Source organism: Moschus berezovskii, chromosome 1 (assembly GCF_049115385.1).
Source record: "Moschus berezovskii isolate FMDL1 chromosome 1, NW_MosBer_1.0, whole genome shotgun sequence".
NCBI lineage: Eukaryota > Metazoa > Chordata > Mammalia > Artiodactyla > Moschidae > Moschus > Moschus berezovskii.
The window spans coordinates 8,502,354-8,519,566 of NC_142460.1; the positions used below are offsets into that span (position 1 = coordinate 8,502,354).

Below are 17,213 nucleotides of genomic sequence, written 5' to 3' on the forward strand. Positions count from 1 at the left end.
GTCCATACCATTTCTGTCCTTTATCGAGCCCATCTTTGCATGAAATGTTCCCTTTGTATCTCTAATTTTCTTAAAGAGATTTCTAGTCTTTCCTATTCTGTTGTTTTCCTCTATTTCTTTGCATTGATCGCTGAGGAAGGCTTTCTCATCTCTCCTTGCTATTCTTTGGAACTCTGCATTCTCCTTTGCTTTTTACTTCTCTTCTTTTCATAGCTATTTGTAAGGCCTCCTCAGAAAGCCATTTTGGCTTTTGCATTTCTTTTCCCTGGGGATGGTCTCCTGTACAATGTCATGAACCTCCATCCATAGTTCATCAGGCACTCTATGGTATGGACCTAACAGAAGCAGAAGATATTAAGAAGAGGTGGCAAGAATACATAGAAGAACTGTGCAAAAAAGATCTTCAAGACCAAGATAATCACGATGGTATGATCACTCACCTAGAGCCAGACATCTTGGAATGTGAAGACAAGTGGGCCTTAAAAAGCATCACTATGAACGAAGCTAGTGGAGGTGATGGAATTCCAGTTGATCTATTTCAAATCCTGAAAGATGATGCTGTGAAAGTGCTGCACTCAATATGCCAGCAAATTTGGAAGACTCAGCAGTGGCCACAGGACTGGAAAAGGTCAGTTTTCATCCCAATCCCAAAGAAAGGCAATGCCAAAGAATGCTCAAACTACCACACAGTTGCATTCATTTCACACACTAGTAAAATCATGCTCAAAATTCTCCAAGCCAGGCTTCAGCAATACGTGAACCGTGAACTACCAGATGTTCAAGCTGGTTTTAGAAAAGGCAGAGGAACCAGAGATCAAATTGCCAACATCTTCTGGATCATGGAAAAAGCAAGAGAGTTCCAGAAAAACATCTATTTCTGCTTTATTAACTATGCCAAAGCCTTTGACTGTGTGCATCACAATAAACTGTGGAACATTCTGAAAGAGATGAGAATACCAGACCACCTGACCTGCCTCTTGAGAAACCTTTATGCAGGTCAGGAAGCAACAGTTAGAACTGGACATGGAACAACAGACTGGTTCCAAATAGGAAAAGGAGTACGTCAAGGTTGTATATTGTCACCCTGCTTATTTAACTTTTATGCAGAGTACATCATGAGGAATGCTGGAAGAAGCACAAGCTGGAATCAAGATTGCTGGGAGAAATATCAATAACCTCAGATATGCAGATGACACCACCCTTATGGCAGAAAGTGAAGAGGAACTCAAAAGCCTCTTGATGAAAGTGAAAGAGGAGAGTGAAAACGTTGGCTTGAAGCTCAACATTCAGAAAACTAAGATCATGGCATCTGGTCCCATCACTTCATGGGAAATAGATGGAAAAACAGTGGAAACAGTGTCAGACTTTATTATTTTGGGCTCCAAAATCGCTGCGGATGCTGATTGCAGCCATGAAATTAAAAGATGCTTACTCCTTGGAAGGAAAGTCATGACCAACCTAGATAGCATGTTAAAAAGCAGAGACATTACTTTGCCAACCAAATTCCGTCTAGTCAAGGCTATGGTTTTTCCTGTGGTCATGTATGGATGTGAGAGTTGGACTGTGAAGAACTGATGCTTTTGAATTGTGGTGTTGAAGACTCTTGCAAGTCCTTTGGACTGCAAGGAGATCCGACCAGTCCATTCTAAAGGAGATCAGTCTTAGGTGTTCATTGGAAGGACTGATGCTAAAGCTGAAACTCCAATACTTTGGCCACCTCATGCGATGAGTTGACTCACTGGAAAAGACTCTGATGCTGGGAGGGATTGAGGGCAGGAGAAGAAGGGGACGACAGAGAATGAGATGGCTGGATGGCATCACCGACTCGATGCACATGAGTTTGAGTGAACTCTGGGAGTTGGTGATGGACAGGGAGGTCTGGCGTGCTGTGATTCATGGGGTCACGGAGAGTCGGACACGACTGAGCGACTGAACTGAACTGGCCATCAGCAAGTTAGCAATGGCTATCTGAAGAAGTTATTATACTGGCTGTGCTGGTATTTCTTGAGGTTGACCAGATACCTAAAGTCACAGACCTTTTCTATGTAAGATATACCATATAAATGAGACTTGGTTTATCATCAACATTTATAAAGCCAGACTGACGGAAAGAACTAGGTCTGGGGACACAAGCATGGTCTTAATATAGTGACTGTTTGGCCTGCCCTTTACAAAATCAGAAGCATGAGAATATTCACAGCAAATGTATTCTTTAATGCCTCATGCGTGACAGGCAGCTCGCAGCTACACACACAGTAATCTTGGGTTTACAAAGCCCTGGAAGTTAGAGTCACACTAGAGTGATGATTTAAGGAAGTGCTGATGTCTGGGAAGAACTATTCAACCTACTTGAATTATTAAGTGTGTGCCTTTGTGAGGATCTTTCCATTTCATTTTGCAAGTGTACACACACTCTTGGGTAGCTTCTACAAGCTACAGTACCCTGGTGCATATTTAAAGGTTATAAACAATGCACTTTTAACTTTGTTTTTGCTTTAATGACCAAATGAAGGGGATACGTAAGTGAGTGTTCTGGCTTCTGTTACCTGTTTTAGGAGTGATTTGGGGGAAGTATTTTCATGTAATCATAGGGAGCCAAATAAGACATTTGAAAACAGTTTTTTCATTTTAAATCAAGATATAGGTTTCACCCCTTATTTGTTTCAATTTTATTTGCAATTGAGTTAACTCAAAACAAAGCATGTTTATTTGACTAAATTGCCTGTGTCGGTTGCCCTGATGTGTTTTTCTTTTCTGTTCTTTATTTAATTGTGATACTGAGTATTAAACTAGCTCTAAGACGGGAAAGAAGATGGATAGAGTTTTCAAAGATTATATAGGCCCTTGGGCAGGACCTCTGGATTGGGAGCGTGTCTGAGGTCACAGGCTTTCAAATCAACAGATAGGCACTTAATAGAAGGCTTCCCTCATGACAAGGATGAAATACAGAAGGGATTACACAGGGTGGCCAGGGCAGGCCTGGCACCGAGGCTGTGTCTGACTCATGTTCACGCTGTCTTGCCTGGAGACTTTTATCGCCCTCGCAGCCCCGCCGTTTGATCTAGTTTGGTCCAGCTGTAGTCACTCTCATACCATGTCATATACTCCCACTTCAAAATCCTTCTCTTTTTCTCTATTCCTTCAACTTCTAACAACAACAACAAAAAATAGCTGAGGCAGGGCTGTATTTGGTGCCCCCAAGAGGCTCTTGGAGTAGAAAACTCCAGTTCTAGCCTAGTGGGTTATGTCTCTAAGCTGAGCAGGACCGAATATTGGTTTATGGATGCAGGGAGCAGCTAAAAACCTTCCCAAGAAAGACCAGAAGGAATGTGTTGAGGCATCCTTCCTTTACCTGCTGTGGCTTCTCCCATTTAGAGGGCTTTTTGCACACTGGTACATATATCTTAGGCAGGTGACCAGCTTACAGCACAGACTCTTCAGGAATGCATAATTGATTAAAGCATAATAGCTGGAATAATGTACCCCGAAGAACTAAAAACAGGGCTCCTGGCATTTGCTCTATTAATATATGGATGCATACAAATATCCTATTGCCCTCTTCAGCGTGTACTTAGCGAGGAAGAACTAGCGATCCCAAGTTACTCATTATAAGCTGGTTAGACATTTTGGCTGTCTTACTTATGAGAGAGAGGGCAACAGAGTCGGTTTTCACAAGGATGGTGGAGGGGGACCAATGGTTCAAAATCTATAAAAGTTGTTATAAAAAAATAACCAAAATTTAGCAACATAGCAAAAAATGTGTGTCGCAATTCCCTCCGTATCATTCAAGGGCAGAGGTCACTCAAGGATTGACCAGGAGAATGAACTCAGTTCCTCTAATTGCTTATCACTAACAGAAATAATAAGATGAATAAATCTTTTTGATGTGATATTGATACAAATGATTTCTGTCTGCTGGAACTTATGACCATAAAGTTTTATAGTCCATTGGAAACTTGCCAGTTTTATATCTAACTTAACCATCTTATTCTAACATGATTTTATTAAGTTGACTTAAATAGCTTCTCAGATGTTCTTTGAACTGGTTGTAGCATTTTAGTGATTCCCTCATTAATTAATAAGTTAAATAAAATCTTTAACGTGTGTTCATTTGATATTTGCCTAGAGTTTAACTTTGCCTTTTTGAAAATTAAACTCTAACAAGGTAGAATTTTCCCTGACAGATAGAAAGTGCTGTGAATTGCTTTTGAGAGACTACATTTGTTTAGCTGAGGGAAGGTATTTGTGGGAAAATTGGAAGATAAAGCTGAGGAGAAAGCTAGGGGGCTTCTAAAGATAGTCTTTTGCTGAGTCATCTGTACCTGGGTCAGCAAGTGATGGAGACCTACTGGAGGTTTTTTAAGAAGGCGATTGGCTTGATTGGAGTTGTGTCTTCATTTGGTTTATTTGTCAGGCATAGGAAAATTGAGGGGGGAAGAAAGAGGAGCTGGTGAGGGGGTTGTGGCAGTCACCCCTGTTGGGAGAAATGTGGGGGAAGCATGGGATTTCACAGTGAGGAGGACTTTGAAGACCAGGCAGACCCCCACCGAGCATCCTGAGGTTAAACCATCTTTCACTGACTCTTCTTTTAGTCATGGTACCATGATTTTGGTTTTCACCATTTCCAAGCTGTTCTCTTTTTCAAATCAAATATTTAAACTCTACCGTTTTCAAAGGAATCCTCCATGCTTCTTTCATGGTTCAATACACTTAATGTTAAATATGTTCATTGCCATGATGCATGTTTATTTTAATTCAAACCTTTACATGTTTTGGTTAATTTTCATGACAGATGTTTATCTCAAGATGGTGAGGATGAATCAGTTCAGTTCAGTTGCTTAGTCGTGTCTGACTCTTTTCGACCCCATGAATAAAAGAAGCTAAAATGATCCTTAAGACACAGTCACAGGAAATGAAATCAGAAGGAAAAGTCTGGGCCCCAAGTGTAGAGCCAGTGAGATGGCAAGTCGGAAGTCCTCAGGAGTTCACAATCAAGTCTCAGTGTACTTCCATTCTTATGAGAAATATTTCCAGGGATCCAGTGTTGTCAGGCCCTGTGTATCTATGACTCATGCCTATAAGAGAACCGTAACTTTACTGCAAAAAAAAAAAAAAAAAAGATAAAAAATAAAGATATTCTGCTCAGGTCTATGGGCTTTTCTTATCTCAAAAATGGAAATTTAACTTTGTGGACTTTCTCCTTCTGTTCCTACGAAATATGGGATTATTGGCTATCCAGGCATGTATCTCAGAGCTCTTCTTTTCATTCCACTGGACGAAAGCTCATCCTGGCTTCCTTCTCAAGTATAATAATGTCATTTTGAGGACAATCACATCATCCTTACATGTTATTATTTTGGTTCAGCCTTTAAACCAAATAAGCCAGCCAAATGCTGATATAGTAATACATCTGAGTTTCCCACGTGTATTCAGAACCCAGGGGCATTTAATGCTTACCCAATGGCAAGCCACTCCAGTACTCTTGCTTAGAAAATCGCATGGACGGAGGAGCCTGGTGGGCTGCAGTCCGTGGGGTCGCTACTGGTCAGGGACGACTGAGCGACTTCACTTTCCCTTTTCACTTTCGCACATTGGAGAAGGAAATGGCAGCCCACTCCAGTGTTCTTGCCTGGAGAATCCCAGGGACGGTGGAGCCTGGTGGACTGCCGTTTATGGGGTCGCACAGAGTCGGACACGACTGAAGTGACTTAGCAGCAGCAGCAGCATTGAGAATATGAATGAAAACAGCAGAACACATGCCAGAGATCACTGCTTCTTATTTTAATATAAGTAGAAACTAAAAGATTTGCTGTTGTTGTTGTTTAGTTACTAAGTCCTATCAGACTCTTTTGCAACCCGATGGACCGTAGCCCACCAGACTCGTCTGTCCATGGGATTTTCCAGGCAAGGATACTGGACTTGGGTTGCCATTTCCTCCTCTAGAGGACTGACCTCAAGTCTCCTGCATTGGTAGGTGGGTTCTTTGCCATTGAACCACCTGGGAAGCCCAAAAGGTTTGTGTGTGCCTGAGTGTGTCCTTGCTAAGTTGCTCAGTCGTGTCCGACTCTTTGTGACCCCATGGACTGTAGCCCACCAAGCTCCTCTGTCCATGGGATTCTCCAGGTAAGAATATGGAGTGGGTTGCCATGACATACTCCAGAGCATCTTCCTGACTCAGGGATCGAAACTGTGTCTTCTCTGGCTCCTGCATTGCAGGCAGATTCTTTACCGCTTCCTTCACAGCTCAGTTGGTAAAGAATCCACCTGCAGTGCAGGAGACCCTGGTTCAATTCCTGGGTTGGGAAGATCCCCTGGAGAAAGGATAGGCTACCCACTCCAGTATTCTCGCCTAGAGAATTCCATGGACTGTAGAGTCCATGGGGCCACAAAGAGTCGGACACGACTGAGTGACTTTCACTTTCGCTTTCTTTACCTCGGAGCCACCGGGGAAGCCCCTAAAAGATCTGTACCTGGATTTAAATGGGATCACCTTGAGACTATTTAATTTCAACATTCTGAGGACAGTGCTCTTTGATCTGGACTGTTTCTCACAGTTTTAAACATGACAGTGATGACGACTGATGTACAAGTCTCTCTTCTGGCGACCTGACTGCAGGGCCAGGTTTCTGCCACAGTCTGGGAAGGACCACAGCTAGCAGAGCTTCTGAATGCAACAGGGGACCGCTTTGTTGAACCACTGCTGTTATTAACAAGACAATACGGATTTAAGAACTCTCCTGGGAATCCTGTCCACATATCAATTGTCATATCACTAGGGCTATGTCTTCGGAGAGGTGGTGACATGGCAATTTTTATGACAACCCTAAACATCCCGTGAGCTCTATTTCTCACTTCTCTGTCACCCTGTGCACCAATCAATCACATCAAATCTATCAGTTTCACTGCTGTATTTCAAGTGGATAACCAACAAGGACCTACTGTATAGCACAGGGAACTCTGCTCAATGTTATGTGGCAGCCTGGATGGGAGGGAAATTTTGGGGGGAATGGATACATGCATATTTATGGCTGAGTCCTTTTGCTGTTCACCTGAAACTATCATGGCATTGTTAATTGGCTACGCGTGCGTGTATGCTAAGTCGCTTCAGTCATGTCTGACTCTTTATGACCCCATGGACTCCAGGCCATCAGGCCCCTCTGTCCATCGGATTCTCCAGGCAAGAATACTGGAGTGGGTTGCTATGCTCTCCACCAGGGGATCTTCCCAAATCAGGGATCAAACTTGCATCTGTATGTCTCCTTCATTGGCAGGTGACTTTACCACTAGAGCCACCTGGGAAGCCTTATTAATGGGCTACAGCCCAATACAAAACAAAAAGATTTTCTTAAAAAAAAATAAATAAATCTGCCAGTATTACCTGAGCCCTCTGCTTTCTCTCTTCCTGGACCGCCCTTCCCCTCTTTCTACCTGTAGATAGCAGACTCATTTGTCACAACCAAACTGAAATGCTACCACCTCCACCAGGCCTTCTCTCCCTCCCACCTCTTTCCCTGGCTCCCAAAGGAGTGAATCCCTCCCTGCTGGAGGCTTTTATTATCCAAATGCCTATAGTGGTGGTGCAGCAGGTGTTAGAGACTCTTTCATGGGTTGGCATGACAGGGGGCACTCCCCAATGGCAAAAATAGGCAGAACCCAAAGCATTAGCACATAAGCAAATACATATAACTAGAAAATAAAAAGGACATTTATATACATTTATACTGCACCTGCTGCATGCACAGTCCACCTCTGCTGCCAAGGGAGAGGGAGAGAAGCAGATATGCTGTCTTTGCACGAGCTCGAATAAAGGGGTGGGTTCCTCATGAAATGTTCCACTCCGTCTGATTCATCATAGATTCTGAGCTGGAGGCTAATGAGGGAGTGAAGCCTTGGATTCTTTCCCCTTACTTTGCAGACTTTATTAGTGATATTTTTTAATCTTTCTTTTTTCACTTTTATTTTTTTATTGGAGTATAGTTGCTTTACACTGCTGTGTCACTGTCTGTTATACAGCGAAGTCAGTCAGCCATACCTACACACATACCCCTTCTATTTTGGATTTCCTTCCCATGTAGGTCACCACGGAGCACTGAGTAGAGTAGCCTGTGCTAAGAGTAGGTTTTCTTTAGTTATCTATGTTACACTTAATAATCTGTCTTCTCATTTACACTCATGTTCTCACGTTCAAATTGTTCCCCAAAGATCCTGCTGCAGACATGGTTAAGAGATGGTGACAGGCTAAGAGCACAGCATGTCTTGGGCAGGAGCTGAACTTCTCTCAGTGTCTCTTTGCGCCCCAGGATAAGGCTGCTCGTTAACTCAAGTGACACATCCTGGAAAATCTGGATGGATCATGTTGTCCCACTTCACTGTGCCATTTGCTAGTTCTGTTCATTGGGTAGACCAGAAGGACTTGGCAGATCAATGAATAATGTGCCTTGTTCCCTGCCAGTTGACAGCTGAGCATTATCAAGAATATCCCTCACCCCCACCTCCACGTACAAACACCTGTACCCTCCCCCTGGGTGGTTTCTGAGGCTTTGGGGAAATCCAGAGAAGTTCTTTATAACACAAAGTGCCTTGGGCCGCACAGGCCTGTGGGAAGGAACAGAGCCATGGTTCTGGGCTCAAGGAAAGTTCCAACATCCCTCCCCTGCCTCCTCCCCTCAGACACCCACAAGGATCCAAGCAGCCTTTGCAGGCTGGCACCTGCCTCAACCCAACTGGGGAGGGAGCCTCTGTCAGGGTCAAGGTCATAGGAATGTACTACTCAACAATCATGAAAACAACTGTGTTTTGTGTTGATCCCTGTAAAATTGTGTTTTAAGCCTTCTTCATATCCCCCTTTCCCGACAGACAGAACTGTAATTCTGCCTGAAAGTTTTAATTAAATGAGTCCTGAATGGTCTGATTTCATGAGACAAAATAGCGTCTATTGGATCAACAGTTCCATTGTTCGAAACACAAGGACTATAAATAGGATCAGGGAACTGACAGCACGTTTAGTGTGGTTATTTACGCGATGGTGAACATGGACTGTGTGGGAACAGAGCTTGTGAACAGCAGAATCTCAACAAGGGAAGGGTGCTCTTGCCCATAGCATTCGTCTGTATCCACAGGCTGGCAGGAGAAAATCAATGCGGCTTCCGGGGAGAGAAGTCATTTCACCATGAGATAAATAACTTGAAAGAATTAGGACATTTATAGTGAAAATTAACCCATATCTTTTAAAAAATCTTTTCATTTTGAGATATTTTCAGAAATGCAGTGGAATAGCAAAAACAGTATGGAGTTCTTGTACATTCTTCATTTCAGTTCAGTTCAGTTTCAGTTCAGTTCAGTTCAGTTCAGTTGCTCAGTCGTGTCCGACTCTCCGCGACCCCATGAACCACAGCACGCCAGGCCTCCCTGTCCATCACCAACTCCCGGAGTTCACTCAAACTCATGTGCATAGAGTTGGTGATGCCATCCAGCCATCTCATTCTCGGTCATCCCCGTCTCCTCCCGCCCCCAATCCTTCCTATCATCAGAGTCTTCTCCAGTGAGTCAACTCATCACATGAGGTGGGCAGAGTACTGGAGTTTCAGCTTCAGCAGCAGTCCTTCCAATGAACACCCAGGACTGATCTCCTTCAGAATGGACTGGTTGGATCTCCTTGCGGTACAAGTACTCGTCGCATGAGGTGGCCAGAGTACTGGAGTCTCGGCTTCAGCATCAGTCCTCCCAGTGAACACCCAGGATTGATCTCCTTTAGAATGGACTGGTTGTTGCAGTCCAAGTACTCGTCGCATGAGGTGGCCAGAGTACTGGAGTCTCAGCTTCAGCATCAGTCCTTCCAGTGAACACCCAGGATTGATCTCCTTTAGAATGGACTGGTTGGATCTCCTTGCAGTCCAAGTACTCGTCGCATGAGGTGGTCAGAGTACTGGAGTTTCAGCTTCAGCATCAGTCCCTCCAGTGAACACCCAGGATTGATCTCCTTTAGAATGGACTGGTTGTTGCAGTCCAAGTACTCGTCGCATGAGGTGGCCAGAGTACTGGAGTCTCGGCTTCAGCATCAGTCCCTCCAGTGACACCCAGGCCTGGTCTCAGTTCAGGTTCGTGTCTCCTAACTTAACGTCTGGGCTTCCCTGGTGGCTCAGTCAGTGAAGAACTTGCCTGCAATGCAAGAGACCATCTGCCAAAGCTGGAGACCCGGGTTTAATCTCTGAGTGGGGAGGATCCCATGAAGAAGGAAATGGTAACCCACTCCAGTATTCTTGCCCAGGAAATCCCATGGAAAGAGGAACCTGGCGGGCTACAGTCCATGGACTTGCAAGAGTTGGACGTGACTTGGCAACTAATCCGCCTCTAATGCGGGAGACCTGAGTTCGATCCCTGGCTTGGGAAGATCCCCTGGAGGAGGGCATAGCAACTCACTCCAGCATTCTTGCCTGGGGAGAATCCCCATGGATAGAGAAGCCTACAGTCCATGGTGTTGCAAAGAGTTGGACACAACTGAGTGACTAAGCACATAGCAACTAAACCAAGAAATTAACAACTAATCAAACCATAAGTATAAGGACTTCCCTGGTGGTCCAATGGCTAAAATTCTGCCCTGGGAATTTGATCCCTGGGAGCCAGGGTTTGATCCCTGGCCAGGGAACTAGATCCCACATGCCGTAACTAAGAGTTCAAATGCCACAACTAAAAAGAATCCAAGAGCTGGTATCTGGTGCAGGTACAGGTCTTACTTGTACAATGATCGCTACTGAGAAATTAACATTCATATGGTATTGTTAACTATAGTGAAGATTTTATTGAGATTTCACCAGTTTTTCCATGAATGCCATTTTTCTGTGCCAGGATGTCACCCTACATTTATTTATCACGTCTCTTTAGTTTCTTTCAATCTGTGAAACTTCTTCAGTCTTCCTTGTCTTCCAAGACCTCAACATTTTTGAAACATACTGGTCAAGTATTTTGCAAAATGTCCTTCAAATTGGGTCTGTCTGTTGTCTTCTTATGATTAGATCGAGCTTGTGCATTTGAGGATGAATGTGAGAGTTGGACTGTGAGGAAAGCTGATCGCCGAAGAATCGATGCTTTTGAACTGTGGTGCTGGAGAAGACTCTTGAGAGTCCCTTGGACTGCAAGGAGATCCAACCAGTCCATTCTAAGGGAGATCAATCCTGGGTGTTCATTGGAGGGTCTGATGCTAAAGCTGAAACTGCAATACTTTGGCCACCTCATGTGACGAGTTGATTCACTGGAAAAGACTCTGATGCTGGGAAAGGTTGGGGGCGGGAAGAGAAAGGGACGACCGAGAATGAGATGGCTGGATGGCATCACCGACTCTGTGGACATGAGTTTAAGTGAACTCCGGGAGTTGGTGATGGACAGGGAGGCCTGGCGTGCTGTGATTCATGGGGTTGCAGAGAGTCGGACATGACTGAGCGACTGAACTGAACTGAACTGAACTGAACCACCGAGGCAATGGATCCTTCCTGGTGCAGTTTGTAAGGGGGTCTGTGATGTTCATCTGTCTTACTACTGGTGATACCTTGACCCCTATGCTTGGGAGATGTCGGTCAGGATTCTCCACACTGAACTTACTGTTTTCCCTTTGCAATTAATAAATATGTAGTTTTAGAGAGATTCTTCGAGACTGTGAAAACTTTCTTAAAATTTGCTCACTCTTATTGCCTCCATTGGTGGATCTTGATTGACTTTTTACTGCGTGGCTCCAATGGTGATTTTCCATTTTCCTCAGCCTTTCTACATTTACTAACTGAAATTTCTCTAGAAGAAAGTTATTTCTTCTCCCTCATTTATTTACTTATTCAGTTACTTTCTCAGCAGTATGAGCTCAAAATAGTTATTTTATTATTCAGGTTGTCATCCAGTTTTGTTGCTCAAATTGTTTCATCTTTGAAACATCCGGGAGTTCATCTGGGAGTTCATCAGCCCTTCCTTCCTCCATTGTGTGCGTCCCTCCTTTTCATTTGAGCACATCCTTATTTTCTGGCCCCTGGAGAAGGAAATGGCAATCCACTCCAGGATTCTGGCCTGGAGAATTCCACAGACTGTACAGTCCATGGGGTTGCAAAGAGTCGGACTCGCCTGAGCGACTTTCGCCTTCGCTTACTTTCTGGCACTTTAGTCATTAAATCAACCATTTTCCCATAAGCCCTGGTTTCTATTATTGCAAAATAGAACTTAGGAGTCATGATCTGGGCACTAGACATACTCATTGCTACTGCAGTGTCATTGCTTCTAAGTCCTTTCCACAGACAGAACAGGAAGTACATATATCATACTAACCCATACGCACACACGTCTACATTTCTGCACATACTTACCTGCATATCATTTATAAAAACATAAGTCCACGTTGATACTTCTGATCCAGCCCAACACCATGAGGTTCAGTCTAGCCGCCCTCTCCTTATTTGTCGCTCCTTTATCTGATTATGGGAAACCTGACCCTCATTATCAGTGATACATTTATTTGCTCAGTCCTAGGAGAAGGCAATGGCAAGCCACTCCAGTACTCTTGCCTGGAAAATCCCATGGATGGAGGAGCCTGGTAGGCTGCAGTCCATGGGGTCACTCAGTCGGACATGACTGAGCGACCTCACTTTCACTTTTCACTTTCACGCATTGGCGAAGGAAATGGCAATCCACTCCAGTGTTCTTGCCTGGAGAATCCCAGAGATGGGGGAGCCTGGTGGGCTTCCGTCTATGGGGTCGCACAGAGTTGGATACGACTGAAGTGACTTAGCAGCAGCAGCAGCACATGCATAAAATGGTTTAAAATTGCTCACCCACACCCCAGAGGAAAACAAATCTATTAAATAAAGGACCTTGTCACCTACAGTTCTTTCTCTTTAGCTTTGGGTATTGAGTTCAAACAGGTTTCCCAAAGATACATAGGTCACCTCTCTTCCTCCCCACTCGTAGTGAACTTACATAATTCTCTTGTCACACAGTTAGATTCATTTCTCACAGTCTGCTTTCCCTCTTGAGGCTTCCCCCCACCCTCTGCGTGTGTGTGTGTGTCTGTACTCAGTTGTGTCCAACTCTTTGCCACCCTGTGGACTGTAGCCTTCCAGCCTCCTCCAAGTCCATGGAATTTTCCAGGCAAGAATACTGGGGTGGGTTGCCATTTCCTCCTCCAGGGGATCTTCTCAACCCAGGGATCAAACCTGTGTCTGTAGCATGTGGGACTGGTTCTGCGACCAGCAATTGAACCCAGGCCCCCTGAATTGGCAGCACAGAGTCTTAGCCCCTGGACCACCAGGGAAGTCCTGCTTGTTGATTTTTAAAATATAATTTACAGACAGCAAGCTTACTCTGTGCTTTAAGAGTTGTTGACAAATGAAAAGTCTTACTGACTGCCACGATTCCTTAGAGACCAATTCCATCCCTCACTTCCCAAATTCCCTCATAATTTCCATTTACAGTTGAACCCTTACCATCATCACCCAATCCCCAGCACCCAACCCCCACTCTTCTGCTTTCCATCTTTGTAGCTTGACCTTAACCAGAATGTCTTATAATAGAATCTTACAAATATACAGCCTTTGAAGATGGACTTCTCTCACAAAGTAAAAGGCACTTGAGATTTATCACGTTGTTGTATAAATCAAAAGTTTGTTCCTATTAGTTCTTAGTATTCCATTATATGGGTGCACAATAATCTATCCATTGACTCTTGGAAGTCACATGGGCTATTTCCAGCTTTGCGAAATGATGAATGAAGCTTCTATAGAAATTCATAGTCAGGTCTTTATGCAAACATACATCTCCTTTTGGGGGGATAAATAGCTAGAAATGGGATCACTGAATCATATAGTAGGTGTACATTTAAGACTATTCAATATTTAAGAAAATGTATATTTAAGAAAATGTTCAGCTGTTTACCAGTTTGCCATTTTGCATCCTCACCAGAAAACTAGCAATACGTGGGAGTTTCAGTTCTTCTGCAATAAGATATTGTCAAGTTTTTCTGTTTTAACCATTTTGGGTAGTGGCAGTGGGTAGTGGTATCACATTGTGATGCTATTTGCATTTCCCTAATAAAGGAGATCAATCCCGGGTGTTCATTGGAAGGACTGATGCTAAAGCTGAAATTGCAATACTTTGGCCACCTCATGCGACGAGTTGACTCACTGGAAAAGACTCTGATGCTGGGAGGGATTGGGGGCGGGAGGAGATGGGGACGACAGAGAATGAGATGGCTGGATGGCATCACCGACTCGATGGACATGAGTTTGAGTGAACTCCGGGAGTTGGTGATGGACAGGGAGGCCTGGCGTGCTGTGATTCATGGGGTCGTGGAGAGTCGGACACGACTGAGCGACTGAACTGAACTGAACGGAATGACAGATGAGGGCTTCTCTTGTGGCTCAGCTGGTAAAGAATCCGCCTGCAATGTGGGATACCTGGGTTCAATCCCTGGGTTGGGAAGATACCCTGGAGAAGAGAAAGGCTACCCACTTCAGTATTCTGGCCTGGAGAATTCCACGGACAGTCCATGGGATCACAAAGAGTCAGACATGACTGAGTGACTTTCACTTTTAATGACAGATGATGGTACCTGTTTTTAAAGTTCTTATGTGCCATCACTGGTGACATACATGTTTGAATCACTAACTTATTTTTAAAAAATTTGAGATGCTTGTTTTATTAATTTTTGAGTTTTCAAAGTTCTGTCTTCTGGACACAGTCTTTTGTCAGAAATGTGGTTTTCAAATATTTTCTCTCCATTTATGATTTGTCTCTTAAATTTCTTAAGTATATCCTTTTCAGAGCAAAAGTTTTTAAATTTGATTAGGCCCCATGTAATTTTTTCCTCTATGTACTATGGTTTGGTGTTATAATTTAAAATGCTGCCTGAACAAAGGTGGTGAAGATTGGCTCATATATTTTCTTTTGGGAATTTAATAATTTAATTGTCTATTGTCCACTTTGAGGTGTTGTTTTTAATTTTTTTTTTGTATAAAGTATGAGGTGTAGTTCAACACTTTTTTTTTCATGTTTTGCCCCATAATTCCAGCACCATTTGTTGAAAAATAGTATCCTTCCTACATTGAATGCTTTTGTGCCTTTGTTCAAAATCAATTGGTTGCTTGATTTTCTGGACTATTTATGGACTCTCAGTTCCATTCTATTGAGCTATGTGTCTGGCTTTCTGTCAATATTACAGTGTCTTAGTTACTGTAGATTTATAGTAAGTTGAAATTGGGTAGTAGGAGTCCTCCAACTTTGTTTTTCTTTTCCAAAATTGTTTTGACTATTCTATTTCCTTTGTTTTTCTATATGTATTTTCCATACAGCTTTTTAATAGCTACTTGAAAAAGGCCTTTCTGGATTTTGATTATGTTTATATTGAATTTATAAATCAAATAAAGAAGAACTGACACCTTAACAATATTGTCTTCTAATTGTTGGCCACAGTATATCTTTCCATTTATTTAGATTTTTTAAAAAAATTAAAATCAGAGTTTTGTAGTTTTCAGTATACAGATCCTCTGTGTACTTTTTAGACTTCTAATTAAAAACAATTTTTTTTTTTTTTTTTTGGAATTTCAATGTTTCTTTCTAGGGAAAGCATTTACCCTGTGACCTGGATGAACATCCTTACTAGATCTACAAGGTGTTTGCTTTTTTTTCTTTTTTAATATGGATTCTTCGGGGTTTCCTTGTTTTTAAAAGTTTATTTATTTATTTTGGTTGTGCTGGGTCTTTAGCTTTGGCCGGGCAGCTCTGCATGAAGGCTTCCTCTTGCAGTGCGTGGGAGCTTCTCCTCGTTGCCGTGTGTGGGCTTCGTGCTGTGTTGGCTTATTCTGTCGCGAACACAGGCTCAAGGCACAGGGGCTTCAGTAGTCTCAGCACGTGGGCTCAGTAGTTGGGGTTCGTGGGCTTGGTTGCTCCGTGGCGTGTAGGATCTTCCCAGACCAGGGGTTGAACCCATGTCTCCTGCATTGGCAGATGCTTTCTTGCTTTCTTTTTTTTTTAAACCACTGAGCCACCAGGGAAGCCCTCTTTGGGATTTTCTATGCAGACAGTAGTATCTATGAGTAGAGACAGTTTTATTTCTTCTTTTCCAATCTCTGTTCTCTCTTATTGCATGGACCAGGAATCCAGTCCAGTTTTGAATGGAAGTGGTAACAAAGGACATCTTTGCCATGTTGATGATTGTAGAGGGAAAACATTCAGTCCTACTACTAAGCACTACGATACTTAGTTCTTTAGATGTCCTTCGTACTCACTTGCTCAGTCCTGTCCAAGTCTTTGTGACCCCATGGACGGTAGTCTGCCAGGGATTTCCCAGGCAAGGATATTCAGTGGGTTGCCATTTCCTTCTCCAGGGGATCTTCCCCCAACCCTGGGATCCAACCCCTTGTCTCCTGGGTCTCCTGCATTGGCAGCTGGATTCTTTACCACTGAGCCACCTGGGAAGGCCTAGATGTCCTTTACTGGTTGATGATAAGTTCCTAGGCTGCTAAAAGTTTTTTATCGTGAATAAATCTGGACTTTTGTGAAATGCTTTTTCTGCATATATTGAGATAATCGCATTTTTAAAATCTTCTGAACCTGTTAATGTGTGAATTTCTTTGATTTATTTTTGAATATCAAACCAGCCTTGCAGTTTTTGGAATGAGCCCAATTTGGTCATGATGTTGTCAATACATTGTTTAGTGGGGGAAAAAATACTTGTGAAATACATTTAGTGTTGGTAGGAAATAGTTCTATATTCTGGTACAAACTGAAGATAGAATTCATAGCAGTGCTGGGAAATACACTGTTCCTCCCTGGGTGCCACAGAGATCAGGGTAGCTGGAAGCAGAAGGTTCTAGAAGAGAGGAAGGCAAGATGCTGCACTGGCCCCCTCTCCTGACTGGCCTGGACATACCTGAAACTCTGCCTGTCTCACCTGACCTCATTCACCTACTATGGGAGGCAGAATTCTAGAGCTGTCTCCTCATGATGCTATCCACTGGCTATTTAATCAAATACTTACCTGGGTCATGCTGTTAAGGGGCTTTGCAGATGGAACTTTAGGAAGCTAACCAACTAACTTTAAAATATAGCAATTATACCATGGATTATCCAGGTGGATCAAATGTAATCATGTGTGAGTGTGTGTGCTTAGTTGCTCAATCGTATCCAACCCTTCCTGACCCAGGGATGGAACCCAAGTCTTCTAAGTCTCCTACACTGGCAGG

General features: G+C 43.3%; 1 non-coding gene across 1 annotated transcript; it reads right to left on the reverse strand.

Moving 5' to 3' along the window:
• Window positions 1-2,073: 2,073 nt before the first annotated feature.
• LOC129553668 (small nucleolar RNA SNORA72) lies at window positions 2,074-2,200 on the reverse strand. The gene has a single exon (XR_008685504.1). It is a non-coding gene; the product is annotated as a small nucleolar RNA SNORA72 (small nucleolar RNA).
• Window positions 2,201-17,213: the final 15,013 nt, after the last annotated feature.